This window comes from Cimex lectularius, unplaced genomic scaffold, assembly GCF_000648675.2.
Source record: "Cimex lectularius strain Harlan isolate CLEC.00 unplaced genomic scaffold, Clec_2.1 scaffold305, whole genome shotgun sequence".
In the NCBI taxonomy this organism is placed as follows: domain Eukaryota; kingdom Metazoa; phylum Arthropoda; class Insecta; order Hemiptera; family Cimicidae; genus Cimex; species Cimex lectularius.
Genome location: NW_019392834.1, coordinates 213623 through 236740, shown reverse-complemented (window position 1 = coordinate 236740; position 23118 = coordinate 213623). Strand labels below are relative to the sequence as shown.

The window sequence follows — 23118 nt, the reverse complement described above, 5'->3', positions numbered from 1 at the left end:
GTTTAGGTGAAGATAAAACACATATAACCCTTAAGAAAGAACGGAGTGTCTCTAGGAAAGCATTCGTTCGGGAATTTTTTTTTATTATATACCACGGTTAAACTCGTTGACAGAAATTTAATTTAGCCTACTTCGTACGTATGACTTGCCTCAATGTGCGAGTGTAACGACCAATTTCATGAAGCATTAAACTCCGTCTGCGATTGAATAGAACGAACGGCAATTAAACACGTTTAAGCTCGAACTTGAGTCAATTGACTTCTAAAAGAACATGCCTGGTGGAAATGAAGCTACCTGAGAACGAATCGATACGAAGTCACACCATCCCTCCGATTTTTGGTTAAATCGGAGACTACGGACGTGGGATCAGCGATTTTTAATAAAACTTGGGTGATACTAGGTAGGAAACCATTAAATTTGTGTCTGAGAGTCCTTACAAATGGACTCTAGGAGGTAATAAAAAATTTAAGTAATTAATAGTTTTTTAAATTACGGTTTCTCATTATTGTGCATGCATTCAAGGTTATTATTTATACGTTCAGTCGATTTGAGTTTTTGTTTATAATACAAAAATCGCAGGTCGGAGAGTACTGAATGAATTTATATGTTACATGAAATAGTTACGAAAAACAGCAGACGTTTCCAGTAAAATATGTCAAACGTTATTTAAAAATAATCGATTAAAATTTGTACCCGCCGATCCCCCCGTTCCAATTAGCAGCTGGGTTTTTAATGGCGCTCAATTTGAACGTGCGAAAAGCGAAAATTATAACACTAATAAATATTATAATAGTAATTACTGTAAGAAATTAATTATAAATTAGTTATTAAAGATAAAAAATAGAAAATTAGAATGATACCTTAATATTATTAAATTTTTAGAAAAATAATAACAATTGAAATAATTAATTTAATTATTTGGACGTTTGATATTATTTATGTACATATTTAAAATGGGAGGTAGATCAAAATCTGTTATATTATTAATGCTTTCATCACCATGTTCAATTTTACATTTTTTAATTTCAAATTGCTCAAACCAATCTAGTTCTCTCCCTTTGTTGAAACTATGTTACACTGTTGTTTTTAAATTTGAATTGAAATTATGTTTTGTTTCTTTTAGATGGTCTTTAAATTTCAAAAATTGGCTCGATTTAGGCAAGTGTTACTTTTACTCTCGTTTTTATTTCTCTACCGCTTTGTCCTATATTTCGTATCACAATCATTACAATTGAGTTGGTGCCTGCTTTCTGCCAAATTGTCTATTTTGTCTTTAGGTTTTGAGAGGATGTTTTTAAGTGAACCCGTACTTCTAAAAGCTATTCTAAAACCTTCTTGTTTCATAATTTTACTAACTTTTTCCGATAATTCACCAATGTATGGCAAACAACGGAAATCTAATGATTCATTTGTGGCGGGGTGCCTGAGTCCTATTGTTGATTCGTTTAAATTTAATATTTTTATTATTTTAACTAGCAACCTATGAATAAATATTTCTAGATACCCGTTGCTTTTTTGCTAAGTTTTAATAGTTTCTAACTATTTTTTATGGTTAGTATGTGCTAATGGAATTTTTTTTTCTATGTACGTCTATTTCTATTAGGTGTTTATTATGGACAATTTTAGGTCTAAAACGTTCAAACAACCATCTTTGTTAATTTCCAATGTAAAATTTATAATACGGTGTAGAGAATTAATTAGTTGGAGGAATTCTTTGAGATCCTCTAATGTTCCCGACCGTATGCATAAAATATCGTCTACATAGCTTTTTCCAGAATTTCCCCATACCAATGGGGTCTCCATTATCCCCACTCTGTGCTGAAATATTCATGGATAATTTCGAGAAAAATCTTTTCAAATCAAAGAACAAATTAATTAAATCTGTTCATTTCTGGAAACGCTAATAATGATATTAAATCTAAACATTGTAGATATAGTTTCCAAGAAAGAAAATCATCTTTCCAACTTTTGTAATAACGAAGTTGGACAAAATCAAGAGGAAGAAAACATTTTTAAGTGGAACACTGAACTTAGGCGAAAATATCGCTCCCCGGCTGATCCAGCTAAAAAATGGCTATTTTATGTTTCTATAAAAAATCAAGTTAAAGGGCTTCAAGGAGTGCTTTGCTTCTTGGTTAATAACCCGAACTTAATAAAAGGATTATTAGTATTAAGTTAGAACATTCAACAAGCAACCGGATTGACATGTGTGCACAAGATTGGAAAAGTAAAGTAAATGAGTGTAAGTTTGTATTCACAAATGTTTCAAACAGACAGTGATATCAACGAAAAAAGTACTAACGCAAAAGCCAGAGAGTATGACGATATTTTAAACTGAAATAACAACATTAACAAAAAGAGAACACAACTGGATCTTTAATATAGGCAACTGTTAGCTTTTCAATCCAGAAAAAAATCGAAATTTATAAAACGATACTTAAACAGATCTGGATCTATGGCATACAATTGTTTGGCTGTGCTAATAATAGTAGCATAGTTGTGTTACAAAAATTTCACACCAAAGTATATTAAGGAAGAAGTTCATTAGATTTTGTGTTCCGATTGACCAAATAACTTATTTCAATTAATTAATCTTTATGTAAGGTATTGGTTGAGATAAAAAAAAGTCAGTGTCACGAGCGGGATTCGAACCCACGACCTTCGGCTAAATACGCACTAACTTTCTCATCTCAACCCAACCCTTCGAATTTTCCCTCCTTTTTGCCATTTTTCAATTTGGTCAATCGGACCACAAAATCTAATGAATTTAATAAGTTAAATGAAGTACATCTTAACTAAAGCTCTCCGTGGCCATTTCATTTGTCGCCAAGAATCAAATAGAATACACGACATTTGAAAAATGGCAAAAAGGAGGGAAAAGTCAAAAAGGTGGGGTTGAGATGGGAAGTTAGTGTCCGAGTGGATCGAAGACATGATAGCTCAAGTGGTAGAGCAGCGGCGTATTTAGCCGAAGGTCGTGGGTTCTTATCCCGCTCGTGATACTGACTTTTTTATCTCAATCAATACCTGACATAAAGATTGATTAATTGAATTAAGGAAGATGCCCCTTGGTACGTATGGAATAAAGATATTCATCAGAATCTGAAGATGCCGGACATCTTTACTGTCACGCGATATTCCCAAAAGGTTAAATGACGTCTCCAAGGACATCCAAATATCGAAGCGAACCAGCTATAGAACATCGACACTGCGTGATGACTAAGCTCGTCGAACTTGCTTCCTAGAGAACGTCCTATAGTTTCAATCAATATATCGACGTATAATTCATTTCTTTAATCTATTTTAGGGAGTTTCTTTTTAAAGGTTTAATTTAGTACTTAGTGCAAATGTTACCGCTGTTACCGATATGCTTCTTGCCCTAGCATTTCTTTAAATAAAAGTTCTAACCGAAACAAACTATTTTAAATCTGAATCCACTATCTTTCAAAATAAGAACTGCTTCAATCCTGAAAAATTAAAACGTATGGAATTCCCTAGCAACGGTTATAATATTATTAATAAATTTAACTACAAATAGAAATACACTAAGGATTTTTCTCAAGATATTCATTTAAACAATGTTGATGTTGTTTTAACTGGCACATTAAAATATTAGGATTGCCTGATTATTGAGTTAAAAATAATAATATTCGTAGTGAGGTGGGGCAGGAGGGAACTGAGAAAGTATTGTAGAAAGGCGTATAAATATAGAGCTAATTTCAATGTATAATTTTTAATTATAAGTTTGTGGTTTAGTTTCTAGTTTCCGTTTATTTTTTCGTTGTGATATAAATAATATGTTAGTGAATGCATGCAATGCAGTTAACATTATCATAATATGTTTTAAGTTATTAGTAAATTATTGTCAAATAGTGCACGTTTAATAATTAAAACAAAACAGTTGTATTCTTTAATTTTAATTTCAAAAAATTGGTAGATTCCTTTTGACGGTCAAGATAACCAGAGCTTGTCTTTAATTTAGAAAAAATGTATTTATGTGTATTGTATAATGTAAATTAAAGATAGACAATAAATGAAAAAATTAGAATTGATGCTGGATGGTGGTTTGCAACTCAGCTGAACCGGCATAGGGTCACTTATTAGGTCCGTCGTCACTCTCGGGTTTGTTGAACTACTAAAACCCGCCAGTGATGACGGACGGACCCAATAAGTGACCCAATGCCGGTTCAGCGTGAATAATAATATAATTTTACATCTGATGGTAATTTTCTTTACTATGAATGAAACTTTTTAAAAAATAATATCCAACTTGAAAGGAAGGTGCCTCTTATGTAGAGAAAGGTTGCTCGATGTGTCCCACATAATAGAGGCGTGTCATGCCTTGGCTCCATACAGAGAGCGTGTAGGCATTCCGCCGGACTTAAGAAGAGTTCTCGAGCACGGTAGCGAGTTTCAGAATCTCCTGTTCCGCTTTTTAGGGGAAATTGGTTTTTTTTATTGTATATAGTATGTCTTATGTGTTGTGTGTCAATATGTTTTGTCTGAGTGCATGTATTTACTAGCGTGAATGGCGAGGGGTGAGGGTGAAATCTAACGTCATCACCACCCCTCGAACGATGAGAGCGTAAGAGAGTGTGTTCGGGGTCGATGGCGGAATATTTATAAAAGTACTCCATCGACCCCAATCTAGATTAGTTTGAGTATAGGGTCGGTGGAGGAATATCAAGTACCCCACCGACCAAACGGAATGAGTGTATTGTATGGATGTATTTATGAGTAGGAATGTATTTATTTGTATGAATGTAGTGTTTGAAAGGGTAAATAGAATATAGACATAGTTGGGGGCTGAAATGACCTAGATGTCGGAAGCCCCAGTCAAAAAAAAAAAAAAAAAGTTGTATATTTTTAAACGATGTGTTTTATTTATTTCAGTTTTTGTCAACAATTAAAAAATATCGAATTTACAATTTTTAAGATTAATTTATGCAATCATAATTAGTAGTATTTTTAAAAATCAGATGAAAGACTTGTTAAAAGTAGAATAATACAGTCTATTTGTTCTTCTAAGAGATCTTTACATCTCGTCTGCCTGTATTTTCTAGTTGGGCAAGTAATTTGTTCTTCTATGGGTTGAAAGCGTTGAAAAAACTACCAGCCCCTCACTAAATCTACTACACTACTTGAGAAATGAGAAGGTCAGCACCTCACAAATAACAGTTTAAAAGTACATAGTTACACAGGACGAAACTGTTTTTTTATTTCCAAAAAAGTTTCCTCTCTCATCGGTCTTGAAGGATAATTAAAAACGTCAATTTAGCTCGGCAATATTATGAGATTATTACAACGGGAAATTGCACCCATAAATGTTTAAACACGAGGTGGAAAACATTCAATGGGAGGTTGTTTTATGTTAGCTTCCTAAGGTTGTAGGCGGCACTGAAATCGCGCGAATGACTTTCCGCTCTAAACGGATTTCCAACTAATTGCCATGCTCAAACGGAATTTCAAATGCTGCGTGTGACAGATCACAAAGGCCCATTAACAATCAAGCCTTTGAAAATAGAAATGAATTTATTACTCCTAATCGAAAAGGCGCGATTACCATCAGGCAATAACCACATATTTTATTTTACATCTAGCATTGATTGTGAATAATATTGAACTCTTTAAAATTAGAAAATTTCTGGGGATTGAATGGTGGATTAAAACAAAAAGCCTAATAATCAATCCCTGATCTGAAAAGCGTTACGAGGCATAAAATTAGCATGTACGATTTGAAATTTTAGGAGTAGGATTTTGTAATTTTAGCCTATTTTTTATGATTCTAGGAGATCAAAATATCATCTGACCCTACAAATCCACAGCCAAGCAAGTTCTTTCGGAGCCATGCCCATTACAGCCAGTTTCGTAATGCTGTAAGGGGGGGAACTGATTGAACATATTAAGGCTGCATAAGAATATTCTCTCATTCCATATTCTCTTATTAAGCCAGTTTCTACCCTTGCAAAGTTTTATAAAGCGTTAATTGACCTATGTCTAATGCGTCAGCAAATTTCGAACATGTACAAGCAGTATGGAATGGTTTTGACTGACTGACGTTGTGTACCAAATATCATCGAGTAAATGTCAGATTTTTATGGGGACTAGGTTTTCATAAACGCAGAGCTAATGCAAATTTAGTTTAGAAAAATTACCAGGCATTTGTTACATTTTCCATGGCCTCTTAAGTAGGGGAATGTGCTGTCAAACTGATAAGCTGAATTGTTCTCTACTAAATTATTTATTTTGGCAAATCTACTAAGTTTATAAAACGTTGAGAATTGATTTGCATATAAAAATTGAGGATGATTTTTTTTAACGAGGGTTCGCAACAGCAGGGGTCATATCAACTCTCGGAGTGCAGGTGTTTTTGAAAAAAAGCCCATTTGTAAGTACGTCGGATTCGAATTCAGGGCTGCTAAATTCGAACCCGGAACCTTTTCCTTACAGTGATGAGCGCCATGTCAACGCCTAAACCGTTGCGGCCACCGACGCCCACCAAAATGAATGATGAGGATGATTAAACGGTACGAACAAAAATCACAAGGATAGGGCCAATGCGTCAGCAGAAGATCGGCCATCGTCAGGCCAGAATGAAACGAGGACATCAACCATTCATTTGATTAACCGCAAAAAGTCCATTTGCCAAACGGAGAAATCCGTTTTGAAATCACTTAATTCTTCAACTCCAGTCTATAATCCATGTCTATAATGTTTACACAAGGGGTGAACGTATGGTAGGGCAAATTCTTAAAATAGAGTTCCGCATTTCGTTCCTCGGCCACCAAATGAGTTCCCGGGGTTGAAACTGATCCGAAGCCGTGATATTTGATTAAGGGAGGATCGATAGAAAAAGACAGGCCATTTCCGTAATCAGCGGGAACATTCTGATGGCTTTCTGATATTGTTTTTACGCTTCAACCAACGCTGCAAAACCTTTGACCATCTTCCGTTTTGTTATTTTTAATTTCCCTCTTAATGATCGTTCTTTTATTTTCTTCTTTTTACAATGCTTGAAAGTTTATTTTACTCTTCTCCGACCGATTTCACCATAACGGCGTTTGATTTTAATAGAGATTTAAGTAGCAGTTGACGTTTAATTTAAATAGCTTATATAATAACACAAGCCGGACTGATGGAATGAAAAATTCCAAGTTATAAGTGCTTGGATATCTTTATGTATTGTATCTGTAGCATTTCGTAGATCAAGTAATATTATTATTATTATTACACTTGGTTTGGGGGCGGTTTCATGTCGGACGCGATGTTACGCAGATTATACACTCGATGACAAAAATAACACAATATACATATTGTAATGTAACCTAAAATAAACGAGCTGAAAAATTCATGTGTTTTATGGTTTGAAAGACAATTTACCAAAACACCGGAAAATAATTTAGTGATTGATTAAAATTGAATTAACAATTCATACCCTGGTTTTGTTCTTAATTTCTCGTATTACTTTCTATGTCTCGAGGAAGGCCGTAAGTATTCAGTAAATAAGTGATCGTATTTCGTCTGACGAAACTGCATCTCATTCTTCAACAAGTACAGTTTGAAGCTGTTCAAATGTAGTTTGTAGCGACGAACGATGTCTAAGCCATCTCTTGTTATCATGTCTCATAAGTGTTCTACAAGATTTATGCCAGAAGAAAGTGCTGGCCAATTCATTGTGATAATCTTGACATCCTCCAAGTAATGGGTGACAACTCGAGCTACAAATCGTCGAGCATTGTCATACGAATTAAATGGAGCGAATCGGACCACATCTTCCAGAAGAACTTGCGAAGTCAACTATCCATTCTTTATGATAATCAGTTAGGTACCTGCATGGACATTGCATAGTTGTCATTCTTGGACCACATCACTGATCCCAAAACATTAATATTAATCTAAGTATTTTTAAATTACAGGTTTAAATCTTTAGCTTGTATTAATTTAAAGCATCTATCTGTCCAAACATTTCCGGCAGAATTTGAAAACCGTTTGGAATTCTGTATTTATTGGGAGATAATGCCCGATTCTTTACAAAGGACGTGCCCCCTCGATTTAAAGCTTCATTTTGGAACGCCTATAGGACTACTTATTTCAATATAACACTGGCTTTTCAGACGATGAAACGACCCTGAAAAAAGAAAGAAATGTCAAATTTAATTAAAATAATGTTTAATCACTTGTTTCATTTTAGTGACACTGTAGAACAGGGGCAGTGACAATGTAGAATTTGGGATTTGATTGCTAAAAAATTCAAGAAGTTTTGAAAGTTTCAGCAAAAACCTGATAGGCATGGTACTTATAACACCAACTGTGCATACAATCTAATAAGAAATGCATGTGCTAGAGTGATATACTGAGGGATATCAGACACTAGGTCTCCGTTTAATAAAGATTTATATAACATTTTAATGCCAGTTCCGGAGGCTTTACAGGAGTCGAGCCGAAGCACAATAATACCTCTCTGGTATTGTCAGGTAAGGAAATTAAAAAACCTGGGTAAATGTTGAATAAACTTCTAGGAAAATCTCAGTATGTTCACCTCCTCCGTGAGTTAACACACTCAAAAAACACCTTAACCAGCAAAAAATAGTTTATGCCGTTATAAGAATAGATTCAAACTGAAACTGGTTACACTTTAATTGTGAATAAATTATAAAAAAAGTGTTTAATTTGAGTTACAATATACTCTTTATATAAAGTGTTTTAAAGGAAATCGTGTTTTTAGGAAGAACAACACAAACATGTTGTTTAAGCCAAAAAAAAGTGTTTAATTTGATTCAAAGTGCATTCGTTCTAATACTAGGTAACAATTGGACCGTTTTAGTATTGGTCTAACAACTTGATTCTCTAAGGCAAAAAATTAAAGTTATAGGAATTTTATCTTTTAATAATATTTGTTTAATCGTGATGCTTTCTTTCGGGAATTTTATTCTTAATGTGTGGTGCTTAGTGACCGTTAATCGATAATTATTCAGAAATCGTGAGATGAGGTCTGGTGTGATGTAGGTTTCTGAAAAACATTTTCTTTATCTTGCCAACGTTTCGCTCTTTATTGAGATCATCTTCAGGGCTCAAAGTGTTTGTCTTCTGTGTAATTGTGCCATTCTTCCGTGTCGTGTTGAGAGTGCCCCCCAGTATATGATTAGTGTTGGTTGACAGTACTGAACGAAGACAGGAAAAAATTGCGCGAATTGCAAATACATTTAGGATGTGAAAAAGTGAATTCATACAATGCAATATATATACGTTGGCACGATAAAGAAAATGTTTTCTGAAACCTACATCACACCAGACCGCATCTCACGATTTCTGAATAATTTATTTTTAATATAAAATTTAAGATAAATTCCAATTTTCAGGAATGCAACAATGGTAGAAAGATATTGTTAAAACTAGTATCAGGAGTAACTACTAGTATTATCTCACTCAATACTTAAGATTTGACATAATTCTATGAAAAAAATAATTATAATCGTCACCCATATCTGTCTGTCCTGTGTGCCCTAGGAACGAGAAAATATGCTGTTTATTCATTATTTCTAATTTTCCCAGTTCACTCGCATAGTCCCGAACTGTACATATTCTTACTATAGCGCACACATAAAGCGACTAGTGCCAATTGGATGCTAAAGGTTGGAAGGGTGACACATGATACGAACAAATAGTTTTAAATTTTGTTATGTTGGTCTAGAAAAAAAAATAAAGAACAGGACAACAAATTAAGAGGAAAATAAAAAAGAGTTGGTAACAGAGAGAGGCTCACTAGATTTTCTCACAATTTTTAAAATAAGTTATTTTAAGAAGAAAGATTTCAGCATAATCTAACGATGTAAAACTGTACAAGTATTAGAAATTATTAGAATTTATCTTACATTTTATATTAAAAATAAAATTCCCTTAAGAAAGCATCACGATTAAACAAATAATATTAAAAGTTAAAATAAAAACTTTTTAAGAGATAAATGCATTAATAATATAATACATTTTGATTTACCTCCTATTTTAAATATTTACCTAAATAATATTAGAGGTACAAAATAATCAAATTAATTTTATATACTTGAATGAAAAGGGTCCGCCCTGGATTTTCTTCTTCGAAGGGGGGGGGGTCCGCTGGTTAAACAGTTTGAGAAGCCATGGTCTAGTTTGATAAAGTACCAGCAGGACTAGAAATCTTTTCTAAAAGTTCAAAGGATCAATTTAAAAACTCATCGTCAAACATTGTCTGAAAGCACTACAAATCTGCTGTTTGTAAGCAAGACATTGCAGATTAAAGAAGTAGCAAATTCTTCATTAAATAACCTTTTAAATGGTGTATTTTATTTTTTAATTCCTTTTTTTCCCAAGCGCATAGTTTCTTTAAAAACAGCAACAATGGGGGTGTCGATGTTGACTGAATAAAGAAAAATAACAAACATCCTCCTAGCGAGACGGTTTTCCAGTAAATGTTTGCATGCGGAAAGAGTTTTCTAGAGAGCAATGCTTACATTAACTTCTTGGAATCTGTGGGAAAAGAAAGCTCCTTTCGCTGGCAACAGTTTTCAGAATGTTATTAATGAAGCTAATTTATGAGGCTTCGTACGTCACTTAATTCAGAAAGTGCTGTGACAAAGTTTGTAACTCGCTCCTATCCATTCACCATTCCCATAATTTTTGATGTTTTTAAAGAAAAATTTGCTCTAGGAAAAAGAAAGGAAGTAAAAAGTAACTGCATCATTGAAAAGGTTATTAAATGGAGAACTTTTTAAAAATTTGCTGCTTTCTTGGTGCACAAATGGCATTTCAAAAATCTTGAATTTCTCCTAAATTCGAATCATTGTTTTTACTTTTCAAACGACTACAACTTTAGCAGGAAAATTTTTCATTCGTCTGACAAAGAAGGACAATTTAACATAGATTTCAACTAATTAATCTGTATTTAAGGTATTGGTTGAGATAAAAAAGTCAGCATCACAAGCGGGATTCGAACCCACGACCTTCGGCTAAATACGCCGCTGCTCTATCATGAGCTAACCTTGAGCTATCGTGACTTCGATCCACTCGGACACTAACTTCCCATCTCAACCTCACCATTTTAAATTTTCCTTCCTTTTTGTCATTTTATGTCAACCAATACCTAAATACAGATTAATTAATTGAAAGATATTATTTGGTCAAGCGGACCACGAAAACTAGTGAATTTAATAAGTTAAATAAAGTATATCTTCACTAAAGCTCTCTGTGGCCATTTCATTTGTCGCCGAGAATCAAATAGATAACACGATATTTGAAAAATGGCAAAAAGGATGGAAAATTCAAAAGGTGAGGTTGAGATGAGAAGTTGGTTTCCGAGTGGCTCGAAGGCACGATAGCTCAAGTGGTAGAGCAGCGGTGTATTTAGCCGAAGGTCGTGTGTTCGAATCCCGCTTGTGACGCTGACTTTCTTATTTCAACCAATACCTTACATACATATTAATTGATTGAAACATATTATTTGTTCAAGCGGGCCACGAAAACTAGTGAATTTGATAGATTTGCAATGGTGTCTTCGAAATTTTCGTAGGAATTGTAGTGTTGGTGTTTTTCTGCTGCTGTTTTTGAAAATCTGTAAAAAGGTAAATACATTTTCTGAAATCAAATTATGAAATCTTGCAAAAAAATGAAAAAGTGAAATTTCTTCCGTACAGGTTGATGATCGGCCCATAGTACAGTGGAACTTTTTGTCACTCTGGACGCTTGAAATTCACTGGTAAAGTTTGTAATGCAAGTAGCCTTACACCGTGTTTAGGTGGGTAGCTAGAGGGTGAGTGAAAGAGGTAGAAAGAAATATTGATAGATAGATAAAATTATAATTTTTTATTTCTCTCTCTCTCTTTTTCTTTGTATGTGTTATACAAAGAAAATTAATTTTGTTGACTTTGGGCCGTAAAACATTGTACGGTGAATTTGTTATGAGCCTTGAAAAAAGAAGAAACACTACAGAAAGAAAGAAGAAAACACCATTAACTGTGTTTGACAAATGGTCATTAATAATCTTTCTCTACTAAAATATTTTAATTAATTAATGTACCGGGCAACATTATTATTCTATTACAGTTCTTTATTTACCAGCCGAATCATGTTTTTTATAGATACAAGATGAAGCTGTATAACAGTTGGAACGAAATGCTCTAAAGGTGAAACCACCTTCTCTTACAAGAGAAGAATAACTCTCGGAAATTTCCTACCGCCTCCTGTTTTATGATGATAATTAATAAGTCACCAATTGAATGTATTCCCGAGAATCAAGTAGCCCTTTTAATTCAAAACGGGGTCTGCATGCTTTTTCCGACTTCCCATTTCACGAGAAAAGAAGCAAATGGTTTGTTGATGTGTTTTTTAAAGGTCAGACCGACGTAAAAATAATTTTTTCCACATATTTTTGACGAGATAGATGTTTTGCCCACCTCAAAACTCTAATTATTGAATGGCTTTAGTTTTATACGGGGGAGGGTTTATACATAAATTTAATATAATTCGTCGTTTTTTACCCTCAGCATATCTTCTTCACTTGAAATTACACAAAAATATTTACTCCTCGTTAATTATTCGGCCAAAGGTGAAACCTTAACGAAACTGTCATAAATAAATTAATTGTCTGAAATTTTACACCATCAACGGAAATCGTTCTAAATATAAGATTAGGTCTCCAAATTTATACTTGCACTAAATAGAACCTAACGATTCTGCACTTTGAACCTGAAAGTTAGTATGTCTAAAAGTTGACATATAACAGAGGATTAGGTAATTGTGTGTTTTCACTTAATTGTGAAATTATTTGAAAACTTAATAGAATACAAAACATCTCAGTATAGTACTTTCGATTTATTGTATCAGACTAACGACCAGATTTTTTAAGGCTATTGGACAACATTTATGATTAAATTTGTATAATAACCAATCGAAATAGCATTGGTTTTATAATGGTGACGACCTAAATCGAAACTTTACCGCTCTTTCTTAGCTATGTAAGGATTCTAGATATGTGAAAAGTTTTGCCTGGTAACCAACCATACTTTCTTATTCCCTTTCTCACTGCAATGGCAGATGCATTTTGGAAACTATGAACTCCGTTTCTTTGCAAAAAACAGAATTAAGCCACAAGGACTCAAATTCTGGTATATATATAGGTAAAAATAATGAGACAATTAAGGAAAGAATTTTCTTTTATCGAGAAAATAAAAAAAATCAATTGGGTGTAATTTTTTTTATTTTCTCGATAAAAGAAAATTCTTTCCTTAATTGTCTCATTATTTTTACCAATAAATATTTGTTTATGCTATGTTTTAAATTGGGAATATCAATTAGTGGTAAATACACTTAATCCAAAATAAGGACAAAGGATTTTTCAATTTCTACAGGATTTAAAATGTTTGTTCAGTTTCATTTGAATTCTGAAGCAATAAACTGTTTAGTTTTCATCTTCGTTTTCTTAATTTCAATTTTTAAACTTAAAAATGCCACTTAGTTCTGAGGATGTTGAGCGTGATGTGGCACTTATGATGGACGTTCCATCAGTTATGTGGCTCTTACCACCGGAGTTCCCTACGAAACTGCGCGACGTTAGGCATTTTCGAGAAACTGGATCCTACCATAAAAGGCCCGGTTCTATACGGCCTAGGGTAACAGAACCATAGGATGACCGTTTTTTGGTTTTGAGAATTTTGCGAAATAGGCACCTTACTGTTGTTCAAGCGTTTCATTAGCTCCAGGAAATGCGAGGTGTCCAAATTTCTGAACGCACTGCTCGAAGAAGATGATATCAGTATAGACTGATGGCTTTTCACCCCGTAAAAGGACCAGAATTGGCCAGAACACACAGAGTTGCACAGCTCCCATTTACTCAAGAACACAGCCGTTGGTCTTTCAACGATTGGTCTGCTGTACTTTTTACAGATGAGTCTAGATTTGCTCTAGGAACTCCAGATGGGCTTGAAAGAAAGTGGAGATGGCGAAATGAAATGTACTAAGCCTGTAATTTTACCCAGAGACAATAACTTCAACTTTTCAACGTAGGCCAGTGATGATGTGGGCGGGAATTTCAATGGAGAGTTGAACAGAGTTGGTTGTTTCGTTGTTGTACATGGAACATCATGCGTTGCCTATCCTCGATGAAATCAGCCACAATGCACGATAATGCCCGTCCAAATACCGCTCGCCTTGTACAAACATACCTTCCACAGCATAACATCAGGGTCTTAGCCTGGCCAGCCCGTTCGCCAGAATTTAACCGTATCAAACATTTATGGGATAACCTCAAACGTCGAATAAGAGCTGACCATCAATTCCTGATACACTCCACGATTATGAAAGGACTCTTCGTGAAGAATGGGATAACCTCCAGCAAAGAGACATTTCCAGATTAGTAGAAAATATGCCGAGGCGTCTCCGAGATGTAATTAAGGCAAGAGGAGAAAATACGCGAAATTAAAATGTTAATTAAAAATCTAAAACAAAATTAAAACAAATTTTATCTACCTGTCGTTTTTTATTTTACCTTATTTTTTAATTTTCCTTAGCAATTTACATTTTTCTAAACTTTTTTTTTACACAAAAATTCAATTATTAAACTGTAAAAAACCTCAAACATATTAATGTATAAAAGTATGTACAAATCAAGTTATATTTCAAGTGGGTGGAATTTTCTTCCTGTCAATCTATCTAATTGATTAGAGTCTCTAATCTTTAGTTAGTCTCTAGTCTCTCTGTTTCTTTTAGCTATCTGCTTATAAGGTTCATAAAAATAATGATTTCTACTACAAAATAAATCATTATTTATACAAACCTTATACGCAGATAGCTAAACGAAACGGAGAGATAGATATACAGATAGATAGATAAATAGTTAGAGAGAGTGAGTGAGTGAGTGAGTGAGTGAGTGAGTGAGAGAGAGAGAGAGAGAGAGAGAGAGAGAGAGACAGAGAGAGAGAGACAGAGAGAGAGAGACATTTATATATATATAAGTTAAATAATTTCTTTGGACGAACGTGTTTTTAAAAACTTTTATTCAAAGAAATTACAAATAAGTTACTGATATACATTCAGAACTTTATGAATCTAAATCAAATCTCGTCGATATGCTTTCGGGAAATCTGGCTTAAGACTAACGTTTATTAAAATGAAAATCCTTATGAAATTTCTAGAGTGGGAGGGAGTGCTGGTGGCAATTCTAGGAGCAACACCTGCATCCTAGCATTGTCATCACATTATTTATTTAACACAATGTTTATACTCGTATATAACTTATATATATATATATAGAGAGAGAGAGAGTGAGAGTGTGTGAGAGTAATAAAAAAATTATATCAAAATACTGTTAATTTTAAGAGTAACAATGTTATTTGATCGGGTGTGTTATTCTTAAATCATACGTTGTGTCCCTGTGAAGATTCATGTGTTTATTTTCATTATTTACAAAAACCCGTTTGTACACATTAATTGAATAAAAAAAGTAATACCACCGTTACCAAAAAGGAAGTATCCTGACAGAGAAAAAAATTGTCGAACTTTATTCCTGCCTGGAGAAATGACCCCGTGGGATGCGAGAAGGACGTGATACAGAATTGATAAAGCTTTTCGCCCTCTCTCCAGTGGCTATTTGCTTTTTAAGTAGGACAAGTCCGAAAGCTCCCCGCGGCAGCAGGGAAAACAATCCTAAATCCTCTTCCCCAAGGCCAGATTGATGCTTTTCATATTTCCCTCTTGTGTGTACTCCGTACGGACTTTGACCGTGGGAAAAAATCCGCGCTTATTTGGAAAGATAATCGTAGTTAGGTGGACTTTTGAATCCGACTATCATTGTGTTTTACCTACATTGACATTTTTATTTATGTTAGTCTAACGGGATCGAAAATCTGTAGAACAGATGGTGATGAGCATACTAGTAAGCGGGGGTTTGTGCTCGCCAGGCACTGTAGCCTTCTGGCATATCAGGCCTTTTTAGTACTTTAGTTCAGTGCAGTTTCTAGTAGTTTAGTTCTTCTCAGAACAATTAAATCGTTGACTGTCGCCGCTACAATTTTTACCCTAGGTTTTTACTGTATGCTAGTTTATGTCTCCATTGCGCCGTTGCTTCGCATTCGAAGATGAGATGGATGGCTGTTTCTTCCTAGTCATTACAATATGTGCAAAAGGGATCATAGTTCTATATGGCCAGTTTTCTCAGAAGTTAGTGACCTAGTCTGGCCCGCTCCACTGCAGCAGTGAGTTTGCCAGTCCTGGTGAGGGTTGTTTTAGCGTACGCTTACTGTGTCTTGTGCCCCTAGCGTTCATCCACTTCTCCTTTTGTTTTATTTAGATTCAGTCTGTATTTGTTTTTGTTCGGGGCCTATGTATGGGCTTGCAGATTCTCTTGTGGCCAGTGTGTGTTACCCAAGATATCATCAGATTGTTGTGTTTTCCCAAGTTTTAGAGATTTTGCGTGCATTCACTGACTAATTTTGATGTGATTTTTGTACAAGTTAATGGCTGGCTGGTTAAGCTGCTTGGCTATCCTAAAAATTTAAAGCTTGTACTAGTTGGAAACAATAATTGAAGTTGAAGGTGGACTTTTGGATCCGGCTATCATTGGGATTTACCTACAATGACATTTCTATTTATGCTATACTAACCGCATCGAAAATCTGTAGAATAAGCACATTAATTAATTAAGCGAACTAGTTCTGTTTTGTGAAGGTTTTTTTTACTGTAGCTCTTTTAATTGAAGTAAACATTGCCGAGGCAGCCTAAAATCATCCATAAAGTGTACCTTAACTATATAATGTAAAGTTTGTTATAACCATGCTGCCAGAATGGCTAATGTTGAATTCAGGTTAGTCAAAAAAGAGTATTTTTATTTAAGGGAAATAGTTTTTTGTTGAAGCTAAGATAAGCTTGTTCAATCTCGTTAAAATACAGAAGTCCCCATACTTCAATGCCATAAAGTTGACTTAATGCAATTGAGTAATTAAGTCTTTTTTGAAAAGCTATAGACCTTATTTTTGATTTCATACAACTATCCAGAACATATCGTATAAATTGAAAAAACAAACTATTTGTGACAGAGCAACGAAAGTAGGCTTAAACAAATATTCTTCTTACACGACATACAATACAAATACAAATACAAATATATGTAATATACATAAATATACAAATACAAATATACATACAAATATATATAATATACAATAGAAATATGTTCTTACATATATAAAAAATCTACAACAATTCGTTTGATATATATAGTATTTTTCAGACAAATTAATAGTTTTGTCAACTATTTAATAATCGTCTCATTCAACTAATTAATAGCCTCAACTAATTTAATAATCGTCCCTTTCGGGATTTTATAGTCAGGGGAGAAAATTAAATACGAGCTAGTAGTTGGAAAAACCTTTATTTAAATTTAAAAAAAGGAAAATTATTCAATTAATTAATACAAGAATATGAAAAATGATAATTTTAACATAAACTTATGGACTGGCAGTCCTGCGGCAACCGTTGGCAGCTTCAAAAGGACATCCACTACCTAATTAGTGCGGTCGGTTCCCACAAGTGAATTGACACTGCAGCTTATTATTTCACTTAAGTTGGGTTCCTTTGGCTTCAGTTAACAGGGCAATCACAGCTGGCTTAATGTTGGAGAACGCATACTCTGCAGGGTTTAGAGATGGCGAGTAGGGCGGCAGGAAAGTAACACCGTGAGAAAATGATTCCACAACCTCTTTATCTTCTGCAGTTTTATGGATCCTGGCAATGTCCATAACGAGCAATGCGTTATATAACGAAAACCCATCAAAATAATTTTACTGTTTTTAAATTAAATAAAGGTTTTCGCAAGTTCTAGCTCGTATTTATTTTTTCTTCGACTATAAAACCGCCAAAGGAACGATTATTAAAGTAGTTGAGGCGATTATTAAATTTAATGAAAAAATGATTAAGTGGACTGAAGAATGCTGTATGTCTGTTATGTCGACAACCACGCGAGTGCCAACCCTGGAATCCGGAACGTAGTTGTCAGATCAAGGAAACTTTTATCTTTCAACAAGATAATGTCATCCCAAGCACACAGCAAACAAAACAAAAGAATGAATGTACGACGTTCCCCGGATTGAAAACGCCACCATAGTCTTCGGATTTAAATGCAATGCAACACCTATGGTATCTGTTAGACCTAAAAGTAAGAGAAAATAAAATTTCTTCAAAAAATACCTTGAAAGAAACTTATTTGAGTAATGTCATTAAATTGGACAATAAGTGACACAAAATCTTGTTTCATTGAAACCAAGAAGGCTACAGGTTTTCATTGATGCCAATAGTTGACAAAATATTAGTGGTATCCAGTTCATAAAAACCTTATAAACAATAAACAAAGTGTGCCAATAATTTTTTACTGGGTTAAAGTGAATTTTTTAACTTAATTGTTGCGTTAAGAAAATTTTCAATTTTTTTACGTCGAATTATATATTTTTCTAATTATTTTATGAAATAAAAATATTTCAAAAATAAATTTAGACTAGTCGAAGAAAAAATAAATACGAGCTACAACTTGCGAAAACCTTTATTTAATTTAAAAACAGTAAAAACATTAAAATAAAATTTTTGAATTTTTAAAACTTAAACCTAAAAAAGTTCAGAGTGCCGATGCTTTTTTGAGCCACAGTAATTCTACCCTTTCTTTTTAATTTAATATTTACACAGTCCGCTACAATGTGCATTTTAATATTTCACACCATTTTCTGTTTCGTAGAGTTTTATATATATATATATANTATATATAATTAATAGTTTTACGATGATACTTTCATCTCTTCCTCCAGCTAATTTGGTCATTTCTTTATATTATGGTTCGCCGTATCGATTGATTGTAGCATAATTCCTTTCAATATCGCTTGATAGTGAGATTTTTGACAGTTATTGTGCTCGGTCGCTCTTTTATTTCGAGCGCCCCATCCCGAAGAAAAAGGTGTGCCCCTGTTTACGTTTTCTTTGGTCTAAACAAATGATATGTTTCAAATCGAAACTCTACAAATTTGGTTTACATAAAAAATAAATACATAAATAATCTTCTGAGATTAATTTTATTATTTGAACAATTAGTAAGAACGATATTAACCGACACTTTTAAAAACGATAATCCGTGATTTCATTTCGTTATCAATATGTTTTTATTTAATATATTTATTATAATCTATAACATTATTTTCAACATTTACTAATTTACAATTGGCATAGCTCATGAGTCATGATGGAAGTTAATAACCATTGTTCAGAACGAATCCTCGTTCAGTAGGTCGCAAGGCCATTCTTCAGTCGTCTGATGGGATTTTAGGGGTGTTGGATAAGCATTGGACATCTCGATTGAGGTGAGAGAGGAGTTAATGTGGAAAGTGTTAAATGTTTTGGAAATTATTTTTTGCACGAAAGGGATTTTGAGGTCGTTGTCAAGGCTGTTGCAGGAGACGTAGTAAGGAGCATTGACTAAGATTCTGAGGACATGGGATTGGAAGGACTGTATTCTTTGGATGTTGGAAGGTTTGGTGTCTCACAGTTCCAGTCCGAACATCCAGATGGGTTTTAGTACTGTCTTGTAGATTGTCAGTTTGTTTTGCATTGAAACGTTAGATTTGCGCGAGTGTAGTTTGTAGAGTTGTCCGAAGGCAAGGTTTAGTGCGTGTCGTTTTAATCGTGTGTGTTGGTTCCAGGTAGACTTGAGTCTAGATGTTACCCAAGGTACCAATATTTAAAAAAGGTTTGTGAAAGATAGAAATAGCTTCGCCGGAGAACTAACACATGTGGGGGAGCTAACATAAACCCTCGTGTCCAAAACACACCGCTAGTATACCTTCTCCATCAGAGTCATTTTTCATCTTTCTCATCTCTCCGGAAAAGGTAATTATAAAAATACTAATTCAATTAAACGCCATATGAAAAGAGATGGAATTCTGTGGTTTCGGACGTTTGAAAAAGATTCTTGAAAATTGAATAATAGGTATTGATGTGAAAATATGCAATTGTTTGTAAAAGTACTACAAAAAATGTTTTAAAAAAATTATGTTTTTGACTCTGTACAGAAAAACTAATATGTTTCCGTAGAGTTTGTAAAAGTGCATTGATTGAAAAATCAATGAAGTTATCTTTGTACTAAATAAATGATATATTTCAAATCGAAATTCCCAAAATCTGGTTCATATAAGAAAAGTATAAAATAAAATCTTATGAGATTAATTTCATTATTTGAAAAATTAGAACGATATTAACTTAGTCTATTAAAAAATGATTTCATTTCGTTATCAACATGTAAAACAGGTTTATCAAAGATAGAAATAGCTTCTCCTGAGAACTAAATAACAAATGTGGGAGAAAAAGCAGACCGAAACCCCAACATGATCAAAATTTACTGGTTTCTGAGCTAGCATTAACCCTCGTCTCTTAAACACACCGCTAGTATACCCCCTCCACCAAAGTCATTTATTTTTCTCATCTCAACGGAAAACGGAATTCCATAAATACTGAGCAAATTAAACTCCAGATTTACTTACGACATTAAACCTTGAAAGGGGGATAAGTGTGGTCTGTACAATTGATAGGGCTCGTGCTATTTTGAAATAGTCCCAAATAGGCTTTACTTGGAATGAATAGAAACTGATCAATGGTGTCAGTGCAAATTGGCCCTTCTATCCTAACCAATTTCTCGATTCATTTAATTTATATTTTTGGTCGAAAGAGCTATTATCGGCAGATTATCTATACAGTTTTTTTTGGACGATTGTGGTTTTACAATGTTCTCAGTTTAATATTTGATCGCGCTTTTAAAGAGAACTTTTCAAATATTTTTACTAGAAATGTGTAGAGATTAGTGACCGTTAATCGAAGATGATCTCAATAAAGATCGAAACGTTGGCACGATAAAGAAAATGTCTTTCTGAAACCTACATCACACCAGACCGCATCTCACGATATCTGAATAACTATTTTTACTAGAGTTAGTAAGAGTCTAAATTGGGTTTTGAGCTTCAGAAAAGCATAATATTTAATGTTTTGTTAACATAAAAAGGAAAAATCCGTGTCCTTGTTATTTCTAAGTTTTTTTTTCTGTATCCCCTCTCGGTCAACGGTCATAAATATTTTTCCAAGCTTTTACCTTGCCTGATTCCCCTTTTGACGCACATTATTCCGAATGAATTGTGTCGGAAAAAGTGGCGGAATGAACATCTCGCGGCAAAGTAAAAAAAAGAGAATTTTGAAATACCTTTAGAGACGGAATATGTTTTAATCGCCCGGTAGGAACTGTGATTCGATGCTGCGTCTGCAGGACCTCTAGCAAACTTGGGTGAGTGATTTATTTTTTTAGGAAATTCAGATTGGAAATTTCATATGATAGAAATATGATCGATTCGGTTTTCTCCATGACTTACTATTTCCGTTTTCGCAAATTGAAAAGCCGTTTATGTCGGAAAACGTCGTGATACGGGAAACGTTAGGTATTGAGGGATCTTATTTGACTTATGAAGGACGTGGCATTTGGATCTGAGGTTATTTTCTTGTCGGCCCTTTTCTATAAAAAATATTGCCTAATATATTTTTCTACTTTTTCTAACCTGGCAATGGAGATCTATAAGCATGAATTGTGATTTCTTCATGGTGACGCAATTTTTTTATTAAATATATTATAAGATCTATTAAAATGAAATACCTATTTTCGTAATGTATTTTAAGTCTGAACAATGAGATATGTATTTGGAGAGAGGATAAAATAGTAAAAAAAGAAACTTTTTTCACTGAAAGGAAATATTTTTTTAAAACGCATCAAGTTAAATTTGATCCAATATCTATTTCTTAAATGTCAACTATTTTGTTACCGTACAAAACAAACACATATTCTTATATTTTATTTGCCTAATAATTTGAGTTTTGATGCGCTAAAAAACTCGGCCTGATACAGAGGTAAAAAGAAAAATACTTAATAATAAAGTATAACTTATTTACATAAAATTTACAAGAAAAAGTAATAAAATATCCATAAAATATCTATAAAAGTAATAAAACATCCAGAAATCATTATTATTTACATTTGCGCGTATTTGCTAAAAAAATTAACGTATTTTTATTTTTGGTACAAAGTATATTCACTACGTGTGTGGTGATTAGTGACCGTTAATCGATTATTATTCAGAAATCGTGAGTTGCGGTCTGGAGTGATGTAGGTTTCAGAAAAACATTTTCTTTATCGTGCCAACGTTTCGATCTTTATTGAGATCATCTTCAGGGCCTTTGATTGAATATAAAAAATATATTTTGCATTGTATAAATTCACTTTTTTCCACTTCCTACGTGTATTTGTTAAATGTAAACAATGTTTGTAAATCCCAGGCCCTGAAGATGATCTCAATAAAGATCGAAACGTTGGCACGACAAAGAAAATGTTTTTCTGAAACCTACATCACACCAGATCGCATCTTACGATTTCTGAATAGTTATATTCACTACTTTTTAAAGCTACCTTTTCGCATATTTTTATTTCAAATAGTAACATACAACATTACTAAAGTAACATTGCACTGAAATACTTTTACCGAAAGTTTTGTACCGATTATGTGAGTGATTGTGTTGTTCCAAATAAAAATGATAACAAACGACTAAAAATTGATGGATTGATTTTTATAAGCTCATTTCGCACATAAATATACATTCAATCAATTTTTACAAGTACTTGGGATTCCTTCATCCACCCGTTACACTACTACTATTAGTAGTACTGTATAACTAAGCTAATTGAGGGTCGATGGCGTCCTCAGTAATCTACCCTCCGCCCTCACACTACAAAAAAATAACTTCACTCTCAAAGTACACAAAGTTGTACTGATAGGGTTCAGTAGATGGCTCAGTATTTGATAAATTGAGCGTAAATTTTATAAACAACCACAATTTTGATGAAAAATGCTTAGATAATGGAGAAAATCTGCTAAAAAATTGGTTTTGTAACATTCTTTTCCATTTTCTGTTTACTTGTATTTTTTTTCGCATCGTAGCAAACTACCCTGTATGTGTATATTTATTTACGCTTTTACCACCAAGGTGAACCATTTCTACGAAATTGGTCGTACATTTTTATTTCAT

General features: G+C 33.7%; 1 protein-coding gene and 1 long non-coding RNA gene across 2 annotated transcripts in view; one reads left to right on the top strand and one right to left on the bottom strand.

The window, feature by feature from the left end:
- LOC106674414 (pyrokinin-1 receptor-like) overlaps window positions 1-23118 on the bottom strand; it is a 113545-nt gene that overhangs the window by 50201 nt on the left and 40226 nt on the right. The window lies entirely within an intron of this gene.
- The window catches only part of LOC112127507, a 189471-nt gene continuing 187549 nt past the window's right edge, over window positions 21197-23118 (top strand). Inside the window, exon 1 of the long non-coding RNA XR_002910600.1 lies at window positions 21197-21331. This is a non-coding gene — a long non-coding RNA (uncharacterized LOC112127507). The remainder of the gene's footprint in view (window positions 21332-23118) is intronic.